The sequence below is a fragment of the Pinus tabuliformis genome, chromosome 3_1 (genome assembly GCF_031772625.1).
Source record: "Pinus tabuliformis cultivar Carrire ecotype Pingquan chromosome 3_1, CPIR1, whole genome shotgun sequence".
Taxonomy (NCBI): domain Eukaryota; kingdom Viridiplantae; phylum Streptophyta; class Pinopsida; order Pinales; family Pinaceae; genus Pinus; species Pinus tabuliformis.
The window spans coordinates 846,650,343-846,663,047 of record NC_142301.1 but is presented as its reverse complement, the minus strand read 5'-3'; positions in this window follow the sequence as shown (position 1 = coordinate 846,663,047).

Here is a 12,705-nt window from a genome sequence, read left to right as displayed (position 1 = left end):
GGTTTGTCCCTAATTATGTTGAGTTAACCAAAGGATTCACTCGCCTGCTTAAGAAAGGGGTTCTCTTCCATGGGGACAACGCTACTCAAAAGGCATCTGATGCCTTGAAAGATGTATTGATTCCGGCATCTCTATTATATCCCCTTGATTACCAACACGTTTATTTCTTGTATCTCGTCGTTGCGCTTACTACCATAACAATGGTATTGATCTAAGAAGACAATGTAGGGATTGAACATCTAATATATTATTTGAGTCAGAATCTTAATGATACCGAAATCAAGTATACCCATGTAGAAAGTTAGCTTTGGCGGTTGTTCAAGTCGTCCAAAGGTTTCATCATTATATATTGCTCCGGAAAACTATGGTTGTTTTAGATTGCAACCATATGACATATATTTTGTCACGTCAACTATTGGGGGGGAAATACTCCAAATGGATTGTCATCCTGCAGGAGTTTGATTTGGAATTTATCAAGTCCAAATCCAAGAAATCCTTAGTTTTTGTTGAGCTTATTTGCGACCTTCCCTCTGTCAATTCTGAATCGACATCTGAAAATTCCATCCCAGACAAGTCATTGTTTCTAATCTCATCATCTGACCCATGGTATGGAGACATTCTTATATATCTCCAGACCCAGACTTTCTGGTCTGATACCTCTAACTCTGAACGTCGACATATTCGATACCAAGCCAAGAATTACATCATCATCGGTGACACTCTTTATCGGTGTGGTATCAATATGGTTTTCTGAAGGTGCCTCACTCAAGAGGAGGTCGAGAAAGTCCTAAATGAATGCCACCCAGGGGCATGTGGCAGTCATTTGTCTGGTTATGCCACCGCACAGAAGATCTTGTGTGCTAGTTACTTTTGGCCTACCATATTTCGCGATTGTATTCTCGTTGTCCAAAAGTGTCATGCATGTCAGATTTACGACCGTAACACCTGTGCTCCTCCTGCTCCTATGTATCATGTTATTGCAGTAGGTCCTTTTGCAAAATGGGGTATCGATTTCATGACATGTAACCCTCACTCAGTCGGGGGGCATGGCTATATTATTGTAGCAGTTGATTACTTTACTAAATGGGCCGAGGCGATGCCTACATTTAACAATACTGGAAAAACAATTGCATATTTTTTCTTTAACCATGTCATCGCATGGTTTGGTGTTCCGCAAGCCATAGTTACGAACCATGGGAAACACTTTCGCAATCACATGATGTCTGAACTAACTGCCAAGCTGGGACTCTCTCATGAAAGTTCCACTCCCTACTACCCTCAAGCTAATGGGAAAGTTGAGGCTATTAATAAAGTTCTCAAAACAATGCTTCAACGTATGATAGGGGTCCATAAATCAGACTGGAATTTTCTTCTCTTTGCTGCCTTGTGGGCATACCGAACCTCCATTAGGAATGCTACCGAATTTACACCGTTTCAATTGGTTTATGGTCTGGAAGTTATCCTTCCAATTGAATGTGAGATTTCATCACTAAAACTTGTTGTAGAAATTCTTCCTGCTACTTCCGTAGAAGAGGAACGTCTCTTACATTTGATGCATTTAGATGAGACGCGGTGACGCTATGGCTAATGAAGCCTATAAGAAATGTGTCAAGGCACAATATGACAAAAGTGTCAAGCCTCGTGTCTTCTTGGAAGGAGATCTTGTCCTTCTATATGATCAAGAATCTGATAAATTAGGATCAGGAAAGTTCCAACCCATGTGGCTAGGTCCATATATTGTCAAGCATGTTCTTGCTAAAGGGGCCTATGAGCTAGTCAATTTTGATGGAGTTCCACTAGCGCAGCCTAGAAATGGGTTGTACCTTAAAAAATACTATGCTTGATTTTTGCATAGTGCATTGTGTACATATTGTATATAGGTGTGTTGAGTGTGTTTGCAGTGTGTCTCTTCAGAGTTTCCTACGATTTTTATTGATCCCATTTACGTTTGGTTTGCAGATGTTGACATCCTTTGAACCATATGTTGGTTATGTTGATGGCGCTAGTCGTAGTACTTCGAACATATCTTCCGCAGCATGGGCTATCTTTGCTCCAAATTACAAGTTAGTGAGTCTACAAGGGATTTGTATCAGCCACTCATCATTGAGTATAGCACGGTGATCAAGCTTATGTCTGATGTTATTTCACATGGTATCCATTGTTTAGTCATCAGACTTGACTCACAACTTGTAGTAGTACAATTGGCTAATCTTTACTCAATTAGAAGTCCAACTATTCTTCGCATGTTCTTAAGGGTTCGCCTTCTAGAAAGACACTTTGATTTCATCCAATATCAACACATTTCTAGAAATCTAAACACATTGACAAATATGCTAGCTAATCATGTGTTAGATAGACATTTGTGACATATGTAAATAAATTTCAATACATATCACATCCATTGAAAGTAATAATAGGAACATAGGAAACACTGAAGATAGTTTTATATATAAAGGTTTGGTTTTACAAAATTTGTGCCCGAGACACATATGGCCACACGACCTATCATGTTAAAAACTACATGCAAATATGGCTATCAATCTCCTAATAAACTAATCATAGTGCTCATGTTAGCATGCCACTGCACGAGCTCTCTTGTGTAGTAGCCGACCAATACATCTTGGCACGTAGGAAGTTGGCTGACTGTGGTTTCATCTATCACATGTGTCAACCACTCCATGTGGCACTCTACCTCTGCTAAGGTCTCAGCTACATTGAGATATTGTAGTACATCTCGTCCTACTGCAACAACCTGTATTGGTGCTACTTCCTGTTGTGGATCTCCCACACGATGGAGATATGAAGCACCTATAGGTCGAATGGGTCTAATATTTGCATGAACAAATCAATAATTTGGTCTCAGGTACACTTAAAAAACACAAAAAATTAAAACTTAAAATAAAAAATGGTTGAAATGTCGTACCTATAACACCCCACTGCTCGCCCTCAAGAAGCACGAGCTTAGGGTCTTCACAAAAATCCATCCTTGCGTATGGATAATCATCTATCATAATGAATTTCATGTGCAACCATCCAAAGAAGGCTAGTGAGAAACGAATCGCTGACGAACCTACATTTCGGTACATAAGATCTATCCACCTCATCCGTGGAACTCTCGGATCAATGGGCTCGAGTTTGGTATGATGAGGTTGTAGCAATAGAATATGTTCTAAAGAAAAGGAGATCAAGATCGAACCATATCCAAAAACAATCAATCGTCCAACACTCTGTCGCTCCTATTGAAAACTATTGGCTCAATACATTCTAGGGCATACTACATGTATGACCTGTTAGCTACATGAAGTGTAGAGCTGCCAGCCAATCTGAAAATGATGAATAGGATCGTTCTTAAAGGCAATGAGCTCACATATTTTATGTTGGTTTTCTCGTCCTGAGTTGGATGGGCTCGAGGCCTACAATGAGTGGCAATGTAATCGTTGACTATCTCTTCACCCCGTCTCCTGCTTAAGAAGGAGATAGGGGCACCTCTCATAGATAAACCAATAAAGAAATATATGTCCTCTACCTTTATCTCGAGCAGATGTGCTCCTAACTTGAATGCCTGAGCTTGAACATCCCATGAATGAACAAGATATTCTAACAGTTTTATCTGTTGACTCATACCAGGAAGCCAAAATAATTTTAGTAACCCACGGTTTTTTAGTGCCTGGATGGTAGCAGGGTCATTTGTTGCATTCATATCTTGTTCTTCATGTTCTCTTTCCCTCCATATTAAGGCCATTTTGTTCCAATGAAGTCTTGAAACATCACAAGGAGACTCATTAGGATTCATTCCATGCAAAAAACTTGACAAATTTTGAAGGGAACTAGCATAACACATTAGAGAATTGCGCCCAACGCACCCCCTCAAAGGGATACAATGTGTTGCAACGCTACCTCTAGTGCATTCTGACTAGAATCAACACTCCTTTCGACATTAGGAGGGTGCGTTGATCCAAGGGCGAAATATTTGAGCCCTAGGACCCTTAAAAACCCAAAAAATATGCATGAAATCGCAAAATGCCACCATGAGATGAAAGAGAAAGGTTTAAACTCCTACCTGGAAGAGACAACCTCTGAAATAATCCACCAGATTGATCACAATAAACTGCAGAAGATCGAGGGCACAAAGTACTCAGAACTCTAACATCAAAAGGTAAATGTGAAATGGTAAAAATGAATTGTCATTTTGATTACTTATGGTCATTTCTTCCATTATTTTATTCACATTTGATGGGTTGACCTAGTTATAATTAAATTTTATCATGAAATAGGTATTTTTAATCATTTATTGTTGTTCTGAGTAGGTCGACAATTGTTTTGAGGGATTTTGTCGTGTTTTGAACAGATCATTTTAATCGAAGAGTATACTTTTATCACTTTTTTGGGTCTATAAACTCACGAAAGAGGAACCCCTTGGAGTCATCTTTCACCTCTTTTCAGACTCCCAAAATATGAAAATATTGTCAAGCACTTGTATTTTCGAACTCGTTAAAGTAAATGAAAAGGTGTCTACTTAGTATAAGTTTAACCCTTTTCCAGACTAAGATAGACTAACTACGAAAAGGGAATACTTTAGTCGAACATGGCTGAGAAGTTCTCTTGAGTATCGTTTTATACCTTTTCAGACTCAAGGGACTATCTACGAAAAGGAACATTTGGAGTTTTCATTTTCACCTCTTTTTCAAACTCTCTAAACATGAAAAAGACGTCAAGTGAGACCTTTGTTGGACTTGTTAAAACATCAAATAATGATGAACTCGTCGAACATGACGAGACCAAACCACTCCTTCTCAGGGTTCGTTAAATATACTCTGAGTGATTCATCCGAAGGATGAACTTACAGATCAAGCATATGTTATCCTCCTCAAGCTTGTAAAAAATAAAGAGGTACTGACCAGCAATGATTAGGGAAATTGGGAAAACAGGGTACTCCACTTGTTACTAGTAGCGAGTCGCTCTTGAACACGAAACTCTTCCACTTTATCTCTGTGGTTGTTGAGTTAGGAAATTTTCTTGTCTTTTGGTTTATCATAGCTTTTCAAAGCCTCCATTTTTAGTATTGGGTCAATACTTCCAACTCCATTCAGTATTGTTGGTGTGTTCAAGAGAAGTCATTTAGCTGATATCTGATATGATATTCTTAAGTCTTCATTCCATGTCTGTCATTCCTGATCTAGTTCCACATCATCATCATTTTATCTCAAATCATGATACTTGTTTCGTGTTGTTGATGGGGGATACATCAAGGCCCTCCTGTGATGGGCCGCTTCCTGTCGGAATCAACTCAACATCCAGGAATTTGACTTAGAAACAACCCTTTGGTACCTTGGTGCTTCCATACATCAATGCCAAGTTTCCTCGCTCTCGGCGACAGGTTTACATCATTGGCTTCAACCGACAAATTCTATGTGGTGTTTGACTTCAACTCATTCATTCACACCATACGTATTGTAATACAATACCTTGAGAACCATTAACATCATCGGTGGTTTCTCTCGCGTTTGTTAACGACTTACATCATTGGCCAATAATTAGATGGTGTCCACCATGTTCAACTCCATCTCATTGATTCACATGGTTAGACTCCTACATTGGACGATCGTGTGAACGAGGTAGAAGACCCTAAATCTAGTTCCAACCATTCGGGTTGCAATTTCAGGATTAATACAAGATCACAGTGTATGATGGCTACGATCATATAGACAATCATCTAGTCATTGGTCCACCTGTTATCATCAATGGATGTGTCTTTTGATCATTGTACATGTAATGTTAGCTTATATGCTGAGCATGGGTATGCCTCCCTCAACAGAGATATCATGATGTAAATGTATTGTAATAGATAATGATCTCGCTGGTTGTTCTTGATCCCGACTTGTCGCAAGGTCAAACACTTCATTCATTAGTTGTTATTTATGACTTTGTGCTTTAGGGGGCAATCTGTTATAGACCATTTTGTCACATATGGTCAATAGTCTTGTTAACTGGATCAATCAACATCTTTTTACCCCTTTTCATCATCATTGCACAAATCCCTAAGCATGACTCTCCCTAATCCCTGAGTTTTTTCCTTTAACTACTTCATTTCAGTGATTTTAAGGCTCAACGCACCCTTTCGCCTTGAGAGACTGTGTTCACCAGTAGGTTGTCCCTTTTTGGACCTACATTGATCGCCAACAGGTTACCCCTTGCTAGGGGTACGTTAATTCTAGAAATTCAGGAAAAATAAAAATAATCTCAAAGCTTCCTCTTCCAGAAGCTTCCAAGAGTTGTTATAACCATTTACCTTGGATGAAAGTCTCGAATCCTATCCTATCCTACCTTGGAGATTTCACCCCTTATCCCTTGAGCTCATCCTCCCATCAAGAGTGGATCTCAAGCCTAGATTGGTAAATGGATAAGAATTCCTAACCTATCATCCTCTTCTATATATTTATTGCCATCCATAAGCTAGGGGTTGGATTTTGGAGATAGATTCTACCCTCATGCTGTTGTTGTGAGAGTCATTATTCCATGCATTAGGGTGACATAGAGATACACTTTGTGACAAGGAAGGACAAGTCAACTTGGAGGAGCTCTTCTACAAGATCAACTCTATATTTGGTTGTAACTCTCTCCATTTCTATTAATACAAAGAGTTCATTGTTTTCCTATATGTGATGTTATGATTTCATGTATTTCAATACCATGTTGATCTATTGAATGAAGTGATTGGATGATGCTACATAGATGTCGTATATATTTGGCTTGTGTTGTCTGATTATGCCACCAAGTGTAGGGAAAATACTTTTGTCTACAGTCATAGATTATATATAACACTAGTGAAGATGCAAACAATAAGGGATAACATGTGACATACCATTAAAATTGCATTTAATGAAAGAAGTCAATCACTTAAGGGAAACAAGGACCTTGTACTAGTTAGTCCTTGTTGTTTTAAGTTTGGTAAGGGTGAATTGTTTGCTTATAATATAGTTAACATTATGGTTGATATCAAGTCTTAGTACATGAATTTGCATTAAAAGGCATATCTATAACTAGTTTTGCGGTTAGTTTTGGTTGAGTGGTTGAGATTAGGCATTGCCATGCAAAATACCCAAATTCAAACTTCAATGTAGGTATAGCCCTTGACAGTGTCTAAGTTTGACAAGGTCGTCACATTGCTACGACCTCCATGTTAACACATGAACAACCATACACATACACTCACACAAAAGAGTTGTTATAACCATTTACCTTGGATGAAAGGCTCGAATCCTATCCTACCTTACCTTGGAGAATTCACCCCTTATCCCTTGAGCTCATCCTCCCATCAAGAGTGGATCTCAAGCCTAGATTGGTAAATGGATAAGAAATCCTAACCTATCGTCCTCTTCTATATATTTATTGACATCCATGAGCTAGGGGTTGGATTTTGGAGATAGATTCTACCCTCATGCTGTTGTTGTGAGTGTCATTATTCCATGCATTGGGGTGACATAGAGATACATTTTGTGACAAGGAAGGACAAGTCAACTTGGAGGAGCTCTTCTACAAGATCAACTCTATATTTGGTTGTAACTCTCTCCATTTCTATTAGTACAAAGAGTTCATTGCTTTCCTATATGTGATGTTATGATTTCATGTATTTCAATACCATGTTGATCTATTGAATGAAGTGATTGGATGATGCTACATAGATGTCGCATATATTTGGCTTGTGTTGTCTGATTATGCCACCAAGTGTAGGGAAAATACTTTTGTCTACAGTCATAGATTATATATAACACTAGTGAAGATGCAAACAATAAGGGATAACATGTGACATACCATTAAAATTGCATTTAATGAAAGAAGTCAATCACTTAAGGGAAACAAGGACCTTGTACTAGTTAGTCCTTGTTGTTTTAAGTTTGGTAAGGGTGAATTGTTTGCTTATAATATAGTTAACATTATGGTTGATATCAAGTCTTAGTACATGAATTTGCATTAAAAGGCATATCTATAACTAGTTTTGCGGTTAGTTTTGGTTGAGTGGTTGAGATTAGGCATTGCCATGCAAAATACCCAAATTCAAACTTCAATGTAGGTATAGCCCTTGACAGTGTCTAAGTTTGACAAGGTCGTCACATTGCTACGACCTCCATGTTAACACATGAACAACCATACACATACACTCACACAAAAGAACAAAAATGTATCTCTTTTTATTACAGGTATAAAAAGGATGGAATACATTCAATAACAATTGTCAAAGTGACATCACAAGTATGCCAACAGATTAAAAACCAACATTGATATCATAAAAAAATTATAGGTTGTTTGAGCATTTACCCATAGAGCATCATCACAGAAGCAAAAAATACCTCAAGAAGGCATCACTGTTAAAACAAAACAACAACTACCCCACCATATGGTCAAGAAGGAACTAAACAAATGTTATACATATGTTAGTTTGGATGTGCACTTGCATCAAGGGAACTCCCAACCAGAGGACAAGTTACATACACTGAGATGGCACCATCACTCACTGAAGGAGCATGTGTGTCTTTCTGTGGTCAAAATTCTTTATAGCATAATCATTTCATTTGTAGATATTTTGAACAACCTCCCCACAACCATCAATTGTAGTTATGCCTCGAGTGTAACACAACATTTGTAAATGTCAAGACTATAACCCTAAAATGGCTAGAGGCATAACATTTGTACATTTTCCATAATTTCTTCAATGATATTAGTTTTCTTGAAAGAGTTTTGAACATATAATTACATCATCATGTGTTTTTGTTATGTTTTTACATGTATTTATTTACACATATTATTGTGATATTACATTTTTACATTTTTTTCAAGGAAAACCTCATATGATCACCTCTCTTTCCCCAAATACCCAAATTGAGGGTAGCTCAATTGTTAGTCACAATGTTAGTTGGTAAATTAGCAGGAGTAAATAGGAGTTGATCCTTAACTAGACTTGATTAGGAGACCTCGTGGTGAACTCTACCTTAAAACAATTCATTTGAATTGATTAAGCTAATCCATTGGACTTACATATAGACATATGTATACACACATATGTAGAATATATGTATACATAATTTGTGTGATTGGAGCTTTAATGTGGCTAAGGAAAGTTCTCAAAGGAGAATATAGGAAAGGTGTGTTGGGTCCCTATAATACTAGTGATTACCCCATTACTATTGTAGTTATACCCCCTATTTATATTGTTGTGCCCCTATTACCCCCATATTGTTATTTATGTGCCCCATAGAATCCCTCTATTGTTATTTTTGTGGCTTTATATTATTATTGTTAGGTCGGCTGGATTATATTGTGACTCCTTAGACTCCTATATATAGAAAGGAGGTTTTGTCATTTGTATCATCCAAGAATTGTTCATTTATGTAATGTAAAGGAGGTTGCCCCCTCGAAGAGGCTGAATTCTAAGGCGTGGATCTCTCTTTTCTATCTTTTTGTGAGCTGGTTTCATAACATTTGGTATCAGAGCTTTGGATTCTAGGGTTTCGCTGCTCCAAACAGGTCATCGTGGCATTTTCACTATAACTTTTTTTCTGTGACGTTTCAGAAGTCTAAAAAAAAACCCATTTGAGAAGAAAGCACGCTGAACCTTGGGTCCGAATTTCAGAACTTTTCGCACGATATTTGCAGAGATATGATCTGAGGAAGTTGGTCTTTTTGCAGACTCCTGAATTACATTCAAAATAGGTGACCTGGGGAAAATCGTCATAACTTTCTCTCTGGGGATCGGATTGAAGTTTCGTAAGAAGGTACAGAAAGAGGACGGACTGTAGTTTCTTTTGGGTGTTTTTCAAATCCAAAGGTCGAAACAGTGACTCGTGGCACGCCGTACAAGTTCGCTCTACTGAACTAGTCTATAATCGAGTCACTGTGGGAGATTTCGCATAACTCTTCCTTGGAGAATCCAATTTGGGTCAGACTTGTGGCATTGGAAAGAGGACACAGAGGGCTACTGCAGGTCACAAATTCAGGACTAGATAATCAGAGAGTACAGAGATACATCAGAGGCAATATCGAGCTCCTACAAAGTGAAAAAAGGTGTGTAGATTTGCTTAAATTTTTGCTTAAGCTTGGTTTGAAAATTTATTTTGAAGGAATTCAAAGGGCATAGTAGAGCATTATTATCGGTAACTGATGCCCCGAGGAAAGAAAATGCAAACACCTAGTAAGGAACCTGAAAGCTCTGGCATGACTCATGAAGAAGAGGAAGAAATGCAACATGATATATCAAAATTACAAGACCAAGTGCAACAACTGTCCCTTACACAAAAAGGAACAGAATCTAAGATGGATGGTTTAAAGAAAGGTGTAGAAGCTAAGATGGACTGTTTAAAGAAAGGCGTAGAAGCTAAGATGCTTGACGTGGAAGCCAAGATGGATGATTTGAAGATAGATTTGAAGACAGACATGGAAGAATTGAAGAAGTTGCTACAAGAAAGGGTCACTAGTGGTGAAAAGGTAGTAAAGGAAACTCATGATGAAAACAAAAGAAATGTTAATCATGATTCCATAGACTCTAATGTTGGATCGAAGACTCACCATGTTCCAAAAATCGATATGAGGAAGTTTGATGGCAAGGATCCCGCCACATGGATATTACAGATGGAGCAATTCTTCGATCTCAATAATGTGCAAAACACACAAAAGGTACGTATGGCAACTTTATATTTGGAACCAAATCAGTTTGTATGGTATCAATGGCTTTGTTCTCGTAAACAATTTATCACTTGGGCAATTTTTACGGAAGAATTGATAGCACATTATGAGGATACAAAAAGCAACACTTTTTTTAGCCAATTGATAAGTCTCAAACAAAAGGGTTCAATAATGGAGCACATTGAGGAGTTCCAAAAATTGAACATAAGGGTAAAAGATATTCCAGAGGAGCATAGGATTGATGTGTTCATAGGGTCTTTAAAGGATAATATCCAACATGATGTGCGCCTTTGGGAACCTGATTCATTAGAGAAGGCATTCAGGTTAGCAAGAAAAATGGAAAGCAAAATTATGGCAACGAGGAAGCATACCATTCACAACTATAAAGACGGAAGTGTTGTTGCCCATAGTCTTCCACAACCTACAAGGTTGACACCACAACAATTGGAAGAAAAAAGAGCAAAAGGGCTTTGTTACAATTGTGATAGCAAATACACAAAAGGTCATAAGTGTGCTGAGAAGAAATTATTCTACATAGATTGTGAAGAGGAAGAAGAAAAGGAGCAAGAAAGGTCAAAAGAAGAGAATATATTCCAGGAACAAAGCCTAGATGAAGAACAAATAAATCCGACCATATCTTGTAATGCATTGGCGGGAATTACCACTCCTCAAACCATCAAGATAGAAGGACAAATCAAGAAGAAAAAGGTAATAGTGTTGATTGATTCAGGAAGCACCCACAATTTTATTCATTGTAGGGTAGCAAAAGAATTGAATTGCTTCCTATATCCAGCACCAGAGTGTCAAGTGATGATTGCAAATGGAGGAACAATAAATTGTTCTGGAAAGTGCCATAATATCAAGCTATCCATGGGAGAATATGTATTGACTAGCCCAATGCTTTCCATTCCAATGGGAGGTGCTGATGTTGTACTAGGAGTCCAATGGCTACAATCCTTGGGTACAATAGCTTTTAATTTTCAAGAACTTTTCATGAAATTTTTTGTGGAAGGAAAGGAAGTTGAATTAAGGGGTATTGCAGGGAAACCAGGAAAGATAATCAGCTCTAATGGCATGACAAAGCTTCTAAAAAAGGAGCAAAGAGGTGTAATTGCACAATTATGTTCGCTAGATGTTTCCACATTGGAATCATCTATTTCTCCAGATCTCCAAAAAGTCCTGGACAATCATTCCAAGGTATTTGAGACTCCCAAAGGTCTCCCACCTATGCGTGATCATGATCATGCTATTCATCTGATTCCAGGAAGTGTTCCTCCAAACATCAGGCCGTACAGATATCCATATGTCCAAAAAAGTGAAATTGAACGTATGGTTGCAGAAATGCTAGAGGCTGGTATAATTCAACCGAGTCAAAGTTCTTTCTCAGCTCCAGTAGTATTGGTGCACAAGAAGGATGGATCATGGCGCATGTGTCCAGATTATAGGGAGCTCAACAAGCTCACTATTAAAGATAAGTTCCCCATTCCTGTTATTGATGAATTACTGGATGAATTGCATGGATCAATTTACTTCACCAAGTTGGATCTTCGTTCGGGATATCATCAAATCAGAATGAAGATTGAAGACATTCCAAAAACGGCATTTAGAACTCATGAGGGTCATTATGAATTTTTGGTCATGCCTTTTGGCCTTACCAATGCACCTTCAACATTTCAAGGTTTGATGAATTCAATTTTCAAACCATTCCTTAGAAAATTTGTGTTAGTATTTTTTGATGATATACTAATCTACAACAAGTCTTGGAAGGATCATGTTGAACATGTTGACAGGGTGCTACAACTATTGGAGGAGAAACAATTATATGCAAAAAGATCCAAATGTTTCTTTGGAGTCCAGGAGGTGGAATATTTGGGTCATATTGTATCTCATGAAGGAGTTAAGGTAGACCCTAGCAAAATTAAAGCCATTAAGGAATGGAAAATCCCCACATCCATAAAGCATCTGCGAGGATTTCTTGGGTTGACAGGGTATTATCGCAAGTTTGTTAAGAATTATGGGAGAATAGCA